The sequence below is a fragment of the Balaenoptera acutorostrata genome, chromosome 12 (assembly GCF_949987535.1).
Source record: "Balaenoptera acutorostrata chromosome 12, mBalAcu1.1, whole genome shotgun sequence".
Classification (NCBI taxonomy): domain Eukaryota; kingdom Metazoa; phylum Chordata; class Mammalia; order Artiodactyla; family Balaenopteridae; genus Balaenoptera; species Balaenoptera acutorostrata.
Window position 1 is genome coordinate 73,199,737 of NC_080075.1, and position 10,548 is coordinate 73,210,284.

The 10,548-nt window shown below is 48.5% G+C and overlaps 1 protein-coding gene across 1 annotated transcript in view; it reads right to left on the minus strand.

Annotated features, from left to right (window-relative positions):
- The window catches only part of DPYSL5 (dihydropyrimidinase like 5), a 90,587-nt gene extending 82,516 nt beyond the window's left edge, over positions 1 to 8,071 (minus strand). The window contains exon 1 of the mRNA XM_057557807.1: positions 7,771 to 8,071. The gene's annotated coding sequence lies outside the window, so the exon portion shown is untranslated. The remainder of the gene's footprint in view (positions 1 to 7,770) is intronic.
- Positions 8,072 to 10,548: the final 2,477 nt, after the last annotated feature.

A 10,548-nucleotide genomic window follows, 5' to 3' on the forward strand; every position in this document is an offset into this window, starting at 1 on the left:
GTGTGTGTGTGTGTGTGTATATATATATATGAATCAGTTTGCTGTACACCTGAAACTAACACAACATTGTAAATCAACTATACTTCAATTACAAAAAGAGAGAAAAAAAAGAAAATAAATAAATAAATAAGATTAACACCCCCCATAACATGTGCGTTTTAAGTCTTTTTAGAAAAACCCACAAAAAATGAGATATATGCTATACTTCTAATTCCCAAATAAGAAATATGAACTTTGCAATTACAAGCTGACACTTCTGAAGCGTTTTTTAAGCCACAGAAATCACACAATTCAAAACTGCTATCTGACCCAATACAAGAAATTCAAAATAGTTAACCAAATAAATATCACTTGTTAATCTTGTTCAAGGCTGACAGGACATCTCTGGAATGATCTTTGGACCCATGTTGCAATTATAATCTGATTCTCAGCTTTTCCTTAAGAAACAGGAGTAAGGAAATTGCTGTAGCAAGACCAAGGCTGAAGCACATCCTTGGTCTTTAGTTGAGAAATGTTCACTTCAGCTACTGTAGAGTCAGACACAGCTAAAGTTCTATTTTTTTGCTGAAGAATAAGAGTTGAAAACCAACCTCTGATCAAGCCACTAAATTATGCCAGCATTTAGGGCTTTTAAAAACAGTTTAATCACAGCATTGCATGCCTTGGGATTGACTTTTTTAAAAAAAAATTTCACCATTAATCTTACTATTTGGTGTGGTCTACTAAAACACAACATATGCATATCCTTGACCTGAATTCTACTCTTAACTATATACCCAAGAGAAACACACGTTTGTTCACAAAAAGACAGGTACTAGAATGGTCACAACAGCACTATTCATGACAGCACCAAACTAGAAACTAGCCAAATACCCATTAACAACATAATGGATAAATAAATTGTGGTACATTTACACAATGGAATGCTATATAGCAATGAAAATGAGCATATAAAATGCAACAAACGTAACACTGACCAAAATAAGCCACTTTTTGAAAGAGTACCCACTATATGATTCCATCTGTAAAAAGTTCAAAAATAGGCAAAGCTGATCTATGCTGATAGGGGTTAGAGAACTTGGAGGAAGAGTAGTGACTGGGAGGGGACTTAAGGGGGGTTTTGGGATATGCACTGGTAATCTGTTTCTTTATCAGGTGCTGATTACATGGCCATGTTTAGGTTGTGAAAATTCAGTAAGCTATACACTTACGATTTGTATACTTTTCTGTATATCTGTTATACTTTACTAAAAAGTTTAAAAAGTAAAAATATTTTAAAATACACTCTCAACCCCCAATGTTACTGTTTTACGTATGTGTGTGGCCCAAATATTTGGCAACATGCCAAACTTAAAACATTCCAAGTAACTTTCTTAAAGTTGAGTTTCACATCTGTTGGAAACAGGAGCAAAAAGGCATTAAATGAAAAAATTGGGGGCTACATTTGAATTTTATAACAGAATGAATATATTGATCTACAAAGACGAAAATCCGGTTGAAGCACTAAAAATGGGAAAGGAGGCGACTTCTCCATCAATAGTGGTCATGCTCTGGGGAAGGACAAAGGGAAGGACAGGACCAGACAAAAGCAGGGAGAATAAAGACCGAAGGCCTGAGAAATTAGAGGGAGCCCATGGCGGATTTGAAATCAACAAAGGGAATGCTTGTCAGTGGACAACAAAGGGACACAAATATGGTGTGACTGAGTCCTGGGCACTGCTAGTGTGTACAGAACACATTCACAAGGAGTTGAGGCAGTGACAGACCGACAAATCTTTGCTAAAGCCGATGAAAATGGACAGATGTTGGGAGGTGGGGAGCTCAATTCAGAATGCAGATATTCTCCTGTCTTTTTTTTTTTGGCTGCACCGAACGGCACACAGGATCTTAGTTCCTGACCAGGGATCGAACATGTGTCCCCTGCCGTGGAGGTGTGGAGTCTTATCCACTGGGCCACCAGGGAAGTACCTCTCCTGTTTTGATTCAAGAGAGTCTAGTCATTCATAAAACCTCAACCTCACTTGGGCCAAATGATTTTAAATTTAAATGGGGAGTTAGAGGTCTCAATGGCTGGAAAATCCTGTAAAATATCATCTCAATCTTTCAGTTGGTCATTCTTTCAATATTATCTATTGAATGCTTGCTCTGAGCATTATTTTGTGCTAGAAGCTACATGGATGAAAAAAGAGGTCCAAATTCTATTTTCAACAAGGTAAGGAGCACCATTTTGTAGTGGGATAAATAGCCCATTGCTAAATTCTTTAGTTTATTGTAAATCTTATACCCAACAAGTAAGGTTCTTATCTTGGGGTAGTGCTTAAAAGCACAGACCCTGTGATAGTTTTTTGTGTCAACTTGGCTAGGTTTTAGTAGTCAGTTATTCAATCAAACACACATCTATATGTGTTGCTGGGAAGGTATTTTATAGATGTGGTTAACATCCACAGCCAGTTGACTTTAAGATTTTCCCCAAAAATGTAGGTGGGCCTCATACAATCATTTGAAAGACCTTAAGAGAAAAACTAAGGTTTCCCAGAGGAAGAAGAAATTCTGCCGTAAGACTAACCATTATGGGGCCCACACAACCTCAGCTCCCACATGAAAGCTTCCAGCCCGTTGGCCTGCCCTACACACATCAGACTCGCCAGCCCCCACAACCACATAAGCCAATCCTTATTGGTTCTGTTTCTCTGGAGAACCTCGACTTATACAGACTCTGAGCAGGCCCTTTGGGTTCAAAGCTTGGCTCTACCACTTCTCTAGCTGGCTGGTTTCTGTACCTCCGTTGCTTCATCTGTAAAATGGGAATAATGACAGTACTGTACTTAACTCACAGGAACTAGAACAACCCCTAACACAGAGTTAAGTGTTTTGAAAATTTGAAAATGTTTGTTAAATAAGTAATTCTGTGCTGCCAAATTTATTTCTTAGCTGGAAAACTTGAGCTAAGAAATAAACTCAACAATTTTTATTCCCAACAACTTGCCACCAACCAAACATGATCGCTCTTTCCCACACCAAGAACAGAACATCCTCGGAACAACAGCATCTCACCAGTTATGGATGCCTGATTGTTCTTCAGACGGTGTAGGAGCAGGGTGAGTTGCCAGGCCAACTCTATACACAGGGACAATTTGGCAAAGCTGGGGTCAGAGCACTTCTGGAACATTCTTAACTCTGCAAGTTCTCAGCTGCTCAAAACAGCTGTGCTTAAAGAGGCTCAGACTCAGCACAGAGCTATTCCTACTATTTACAAGGGTGGGAGCTTCAGAAAGGTGTCCTAATCATTCTTTCTGTTCCCACTATCGATACCCTACAGCAGCTTGCCCCGGCCCCTGGTGATATCCGCACCAGCTTGCCCCAGATGAAAGATTAAATGGGGAATCAAAATGTTTTTATGGGCACACATTCTGGGGTAAGGGTATGATGATGGTGCTGATGGTGATAACTAACATGTAGTGAGAACTTACTAGGTGCCAGACTCTGGTCTCAGTGCTATACATATATTAACTCATATAAACCTCAATGTACAGATGAAGAAACAGAGTCCCTGAGAGAAAAATAACTCATCTAAGGACAGATGGACAGAAAGTGGCAGGGCTTGGATTTGACCCCAGGCTTCCTGGCTCAGACCAAGGCTCTCCCTCCTGTGTACATTGTCTCTGAGTCTGGATTGTGAGGAGGGAGTCGAGGTGGGAGGAGGCAAGGGAACGAGCACAAAACTGGGCTGTGATTGATGGGAGGGTATGAGAGGGTCAGGGGATGCTATGGTTAAGTCCATTTATTTTAAATGGAAGAAATTTCGAAGACTGAAACAGAACAAATCATGTACAATATTCTTTCACAAATTTCTTTTGTTAAAGTATATAATGTGTCTGCTTTTATACATATATATCAAAGTTCATTAAAGATTCATACCACAGTATTTGAACCTTTCATCTTCATATAAAAAATTTAAGACAAAGTGATTTTGAAATTATTTCTTATTTATTCACTAGCAGTGCAAGAAAATCAAATACCTTCTTGTTATTCTCATTTGACTTTATTTTATACCAGCTTCTCCCTACAGATTCTCACATTGACAAAGATTTCCTATATTATTATTCTTCTATAAGCTCCTGTCAACTAAGTCTTAGAAGACTTTTCTGAAAAAATTTTCTTATAGCTCAGAAAACAAAAATGTATGAACAGGATCAGATTCTATCAGAATTTGTTTAGTTTTGACACCAGAAAGATATCTTACATACTCTTTCCTAATAATACCAACTTCTCTGGCTCTCAATATTTATCTAAATCCTAATTTACTCCAGAGATTTGTCCACAGTTGTGATGGCCTTTGGCCTACAGTTCCCTGGAGCTGAATTCTGTGTCAGAGGAGCTATTATTATTAAGGAGGGAGAATTCTTAGATGTCCATGGCAGGACAAGGAGAGGTGAAGGTACCACAGATGAAGCCAAACCAAGTCCTCAAACCAAATTTTGGCCAGTTGTGCAGACTTGCCTTGCTGGGTAACTGTTTCCAGAGGTGGAAACATGCAGTGCATTGAGAATACTGAAACTACTCTGGCTTACATCTGCATCTGGGAGAGGCTATGCTGAAAACAGCCAGGTGTTCATGTCCCATGAACATCTTTTCTATACCTAGTTGAGCTCCCAAAGGCACCCTGGAATTCTGGGTACATAAAGTCCTTCTCTGGAGCCACTTGTCTCTCCCCTCTGTCTCCCAGGCATTTTCACAGGAGGTGGGAGGGGGGCGTGCTGCTTTCTCTCTATCTTCCCGATAGAAATGGGCTGGTCATACTGGCATCCCTCATCTATGAACTGACTCCCCATGGGGAAAAAATTGGGTTGGATATTCACACAGTGCTTTAACAGGATTACACCCTTAAACAAATCCATAAGTTCCTTCAAGAAGAATAAACCAACAAAACATTCCCTCCTGAAACTTTTCCTTTGGGAAATGACATTAAAACACACTTCCCATTGGAGTTTTTTCATAAGAAAAAACCTTCAGCCTCAGATTTTGGGTGTTCTAATACTGAGATTCCTGGTTTTCACTTACTCTGGAGATAGATAGGTCTATTAATTTAATTAAACACATCCAATGAACAACATTCCAGCTAGTCCTTTGTAAATTCTGAGAGGCACCTCCTCAAAGCACCATCCTTTAAAAGCAGCAGGATATAGCCTACTGCTGCTGCCACTGGGCACAGCCCAGATAGGAGGACTTCACGTTGGCAGCAACCATACGTTTTGGGCAAGAGCGAACAGTCACATCACAGTCTCTCACCTTATGCATCAACCTGAGTAAAACTCTGAGGTTTCAAGGCTAGGCTAAGAGAGCCGAAAGGCTCATCGGTCAACGTCACGCCAAATATGTCATAACGATTTGTCCTATGATGCTCTGACTGTCATTTAGCCAAGCTTCCTCCACTCCTGGAACAAAAATGCTCTGCCTTGCTTTTTTCTTTTCTTTTCTTTTTTTTAAATGAATGACCATTTCAAAGTATAAATCTATGCTAAAGAGTCACCTTTAATATCAGCTAAACAATTATCAAAGAAAACCTATAAAACAGAATGCTAGTTTCTGGCTGTCATTTCACATGTCAAGACGCTGAGGCGCGGCATGAAAGATGCTTAGACAGCAAGCAAGACTATGACTGCATGGAAAGCTCTGTTGAACCCCTTTTTGTGCTTCCGTTTCTGTCCATCTGCTTTCCCATGGGCAAGGAGATGCCTCCTATCACAGAGCCATCCCTGTCTTAGGTCAGCAGACAATACCAGCGAAAACTGCGGGATGGATACCGTGGCTTGGGTGTGGTCACTGGCAAAGGGAGGCACTGGTCCCCTGGCTGCCGGCTCTAAGGCCAGGAGTGGCACCCGGGGCGGGTAATCTCCACAACAGCTTCTCCTCATTTTACCACAGTCCGCACCAGCCCTGACTACTCCCTCTAGGAACACACAGCAGACCTTCGATGTGGGCCGCCTCGCCAGACAAAGCCGGCCACTCAGGGAGCTCGCTCAGTACCGAGGCAACCTCCACAGGTCGCCCCAGACCGTCTCGGTGGTTGGTCAACTGCAAGGGGCAGGGGGCGGTGCCGAGGTCAGAAGGTACCAAAGCCAGGGGCGGCGTCTGTCTGCCGGTGCCACAGTCTAGGGGGACGCGCGACTCACACCAGGGAATTAGCGGCGGGGCTCGGTTCCCCAACACAAACCCCAAGAGACGAGCACGTGCCCTGTGATTTCTCCGGGAGCATTTTCTGCACCAGAAAACTGCGCACTTCAGTTCTGGGGGGGCCCTAGTTCGCTGTCGGGCGGATACAAGTGTCGGCTATTGTTCTCCGGGTCTCCCGGGCGGGAGGCGTCCCCCATTCCGCCTCCCTGGCAGCATCTGCCGCTGGACCAAGCCTTTCAGCTCTGCGAAGAAAAGGGTGTGCCTGCGGCGCTGCGGATTATCACAAAACCCTAAACGAGTCCCTACGGGCTGGTGTCAAGCCGGGAGACAAAGCTCCTCGCGGGGACAGCCAGTTCGGTCACGGATCCGCCATCCTGGGTCCGTCGCCCGGTGCAAGAGCCACGCCCAGCCAGCCACAGGACAGCCAGGCCCATCGCCAGAGCTGAGGGTCTTCAGGCCCGAGACCCGCGACCCCAGCTGCCTGACCCTCCCTTCCCCGGAGACCTCCCTCCCCAGGGAGACCCCTCCTTCTCACCGCGCTGGTCTCCTCCTCCCCAGCGTCTACCCGCCTCAAACCCAGGCAGTCTCCACCCTCCAGCATCCCTCCTCCCCTCCACATTCTTCGTCAGCCCCAGCCTCGCCTCGCGCCACCTGCTCCAAGCTCCGTCCCTCCCTCCTCAGACCCTTCTCTTTCCTCCTCAAACCCTAGTCTCCAGTTTACCCCTCTTCCCAGATCCAGTCACCTGTCCCCACCCAGCTTCCCCATCTCCCATTTCCCCCATCTTTGCTCAAACGGAGGCCTCGCCTCCGCCTCTCTCCATCCCAGCTTCTCTCCAGCTCGGACTCCTGCCTCCTCCCCGGGCCTGGGGCGTCGACGTCTCTCGCTCGCCAAGATCGATGCAGCCAGAAGGGCTCCCACGCTGGGCTCAAGCGAAGGGACCCAGCTTGGCGCCCGCCGAGAGGGCCGCGCCGCAAAAAGCGGCCTTTGTGGTTCAGACAGGTGCCTCGGAGGCGGCTGGAGAATCGTCCTCAGGCGTCCGCTCCGTTAGCCGGACGTGTGGACGGGCCGCCGGGTCCGGTTCAGGCTGGGCAAACCCCAACCCGGAGGGGAGAGGGACAGAGGGTGTCTGCGGATGGGGGTGGGGGCAGAGGACGGCGCCGATCTAGGACTGGGGCCGGACGGGCCCACGGCCAGCAAGCCCCCACCCAGCCTTCCAGCCATTCACTGCGCCTCGACGAGTGAGGCTGGGCGTCCACTGTGTGCTAGGAGTGAACCCCTTCAACCAAGCCGCCTCCTCACCCCAGTTCTTTGCAATCCCACGAGCACCTATTAAACGCCTACTATGAGCAAGGCACCGCTCGGCGCTCTGGGAGCTCTGTGGGCTTACAAAGAGGAACCGATTCGGGCCCCAGTTTAGCCCGGGAAGGCTGCCGCCACTCCCAAACCACACTTCCCGCCGCGTCCCCCGCAGCCGGGCCCCTAGGCGCACCCGGACCCTGGCCCTATTGTGCGCCTCCCAGCGAAACAGAGACTGTGTGAGATGGATGTCCCAGCCCGGGGAGAATAAGCCCACCGCCCGCCCCGCCATCACCCACTCCTCCGGGATGCCGCGGCTGCGAGGGTCCGTCGGTCGGTGGGTTCTCCTCCGGTCTCACCGCGGCGCCGGAGCTGCGGGTGCTCGGGGCGGCGGCGGCTGCACGCTCGCTCGCTCGATAGCCGCCTTGGCGCGCCGGGCGCTGGAGTCAGAAGCCGCGAGCAGGGGAGGGGTCTTGGGTGGGGGCTGGAGGCGGTCTCGGCCAATCACCGAAGCGACGGCTCCTCCCCAGCGCTCCCCACCTCTCGCTAGCAGGTTAGGGGGAGGCGGGGACCGGCGGCGCCTGGCATCCTCGGCGCCGGTCGCGGCCGCCGCTTTGGGACTACAACTCCCGACAGGCCCTGCCGCAGGGCCAGGGTCCGAGAGAGGACGGAGGGCGCGGCCCGAGAACCCGCCGACCTCCTGGCGCCCTTCCCGCGTTCCTTTGGATTTCCATGGTGACTCAAGACACTTAACAAAGCCCGGGCGCTTGGACGCGCTGATGCACGGGTCCCCTGGGAGGGCTACCGCGTCCCCTCCCCCTGCAGGACCCCACCCGAGGGGCTGAAACAATGCCCCAGTCGCCTCTCCCGGGCTGCTGCCGGGCTTCCCCTTCCCTGCAGGCCGGGCTAAGGCCGCCTGGTTCCCGCCAAGACCCAGTCCGACGCCTTCGAAATGGGCGTCCGGCTGAATTGCAGGATGGAGAGGGCGGGGGTGTAGTTATAAGAAAATATTCTCACGTACAACGTGGACGGCCACTCGGGGCCACCTAAGTTCGCATCTGCACCCTCTGGGGCCTGGAACCCGGAATTCATTCTCTCGGGCAGCGCTTCTCCATCCAGAGCTCTCAGGTCTAGCTGCCTGTCCTATTTCTGACACCTCCTTTCAGGGCGTGGTGAAGCCTCTGTAAATGTTTTATAATTCAATTTACATTCGCTTCACCTTTTTTCTTCACATTTTGAATACACACAGAATTTAACAAAATCAACAAGTCTAAAAAAGAGGATCACCGTGCCTTTACCACCTCCCTGATCCCCTCTCAGTCCTTCACCGTTTATCTGTTATTTCAGTAGTTGTAATAATAGCTTAGATATGGTTTAGTAATTTGCCTCTTTTCACTTATTGTCACTCCAAAAGCGTTGCTATTGATACGGTATTAAAATGCAGCATTGAGTCCTCACTCCAACCCCATACCGGGGCCCCTGGGGAACCCCAAGGGGCTGCTGTAGAAGCCCCTCCCCTGCTGGGCTCCTGGGAAGGGGTGAAGATGAGGGAGTTCCCTGTCTGTAGCCGCACAACCATGGCCCCGAGAGATGTTTCTCTCTGCAGGATATATTCAAACAAAATGATGCTTCACTACTCTGGAGGGTCCCTCCTCCCCGTCTCAGCAAAATCTACCCGGGCCCCGAGCCCCACAGAGCCCGCCGAAGTGAGGTCGCCTTAGGCCACTTGCTCAGTACTCCTTTGCAGTGGGCTCAGAGCCTGGAGCAGGCCAGGCTGGCATTTGGGCCTCACTTGCGGATTACCACCATAGAATCTCCACTTCTCCTGGGAGGAAGGTTTACTTCTTTGCCCCCTCTCACATCGTAAGCTTTTGCAGGGAGCCCCCAAATGAGCCTAGGGACTACCTCAAAGCATCCCCAACCCAGAGGAGCCCGGGGATATGCCTGTGAAAACCAGGGGGGGAGTGGCTCCTCCTTCCCCACCGCTCCAGCTTGGGGCACTGCCGTAGGGATTCCCCCAGGCTCGCCAACTTCTGCGCTGACCCAGGGATTTAGGTAAAATGGGTTGAGCTTGAGGGAGGTGGAGTGGAGCCCAGAGGCGGCTCACCGCAGCTGGGTCCGCTGGAAAGTTCCAGGCCGCACTTTTTGCCTAAAGGGGGAGGAAGCCCTCTAGTGGCAGTAAGCTTTTTCTGCAGCATTTAGTGGACCTCATGTTTGGATTCCTGCTTCTTTGCTTTACTGGGCCTACCTCCCTTGGTCAGAAAACAAATACCTGGAGGTTATTTGCAGGCTTGGGACATTGCTGAAAGTCGCACCCAAACCTGAGGTTGTAAATAGCCCCGGTAGTTGATTTTAGTTGTATTTATTTATTTTTAATTTAGGCTCTCTCTTGGGAAGTAGAAGGAATGCAGTGCTTGGGGGGCCACACATCCCTAGGTTGGAATCCTTGCTCTTCTTTCTGGACACTTGACCTTGGGAAAGTTACTTAGTCCATCTGAACCTTAACTCCCCACAGAGCGTGGGGACCATAATATATTCTTTTAACCTTGCTGTGATAATTACATGAGGAAATGCATATAAAAAGGCATAGCACACTACCTGACATATAGCATGTACTCAACAAATGTAGCTATTATTATTCATTTATTCAGCAATAGTTGTTGAACAGTGTGAGGGATATAAGAATATGACACTCCCATTATAACAGCCACAAAAGACAGTATGCTGTGACTTTTATTGTAAAGCTCCTATGACCAACTGAGGTGAAGTGGAATGTCAATTCAGACAAGAGAAAAATCAGTTCTGAACAGATCGTCAGAGAATGGAGGCACTGGATTTGGATTTCACCTGGATATTGATTTCCTGAAGGGTTCTAAGCAACGGTCTGAGATTCCAGGATGAAGGAGTAAAAGTTTGTGGATAGGGAAGCTGAGGGGTGTTTGGAAGACAGCTGAAGATCCCACCATGGCTTGAAAGTCCAGTCCATGAATGGGAGTGGTGGGAAGAGAAGGAGGATGGCAAGGTAGGCTGGAGTCGGGGCCAGGCTTCACACAGCTCAGGGCTACTGGTTTTTATGA